The sequence below is a fragment of the Euprymna scolopes genome, chromosome 36 (assembly GCF_053919585.1).
Source record: "Euprymna scolopes isolate OS-2025 chromosome 36, ASM5391958v1, whole genome shotgun sequence".
Taxonomy (NCBI): Eukaryota; Metazoa; Mollusca; class Cephalopoda; order Sepiida; family Sepiolidae; genus Euprymna; species Euprymna scolopes.
The window spans coordinates 97,356,579-97,357,125 of NC_136517.1; positions in this window are offsets into that span (position 1 = coordinate 97,356,579).

Below are 547 nucleotides of genomic sequence, written 5' to 3' on the forward strand. Positions count from 1 at the left end.
GACAGGGAAATCGGGGGGAGGGGGGGGGTCACATTAGTTTGGGCAAGGAACCCAGCCAGATAGATACAGCATATCAACCCTTTTCTGGTTATTTGATGTTGAATTAGGTAATTTTTGGTAAAGTTTTTATGTTTCAAGCTCTTTAAATTTTCAAATATTTATTCCCAGTGTTTGGTTTGGTTGTTTTGTTTTTTTGGCATATCAACCCTTTTGGAGTTATTTAATGCCAAATCCAGTAATTTTAGAAAAAAATGTTTTTATGCTTCAAATTCTTTATATCTTTAATTGAATTCATAATGTTTAGTTTTTTTATGTTTTACGTTATATTAGTCCTTTTCGTGGTGATTCCAATAATTTTGGAAAAGTTTTTATGCTTCAAGTATTTGTCCATAGTGTTTGATTTAATTGTTTTATGGCATATTTAGTTTGGTTAGGTTTGGTTTGTTTTATTTTTTATTTATTTTTTTTTTTTTTACAGCATATCAACTCTTTTCGGGTTATTTAATGCCAAATCCAGTAATTTTGGAAAAAATGTTTTATGCTTCAA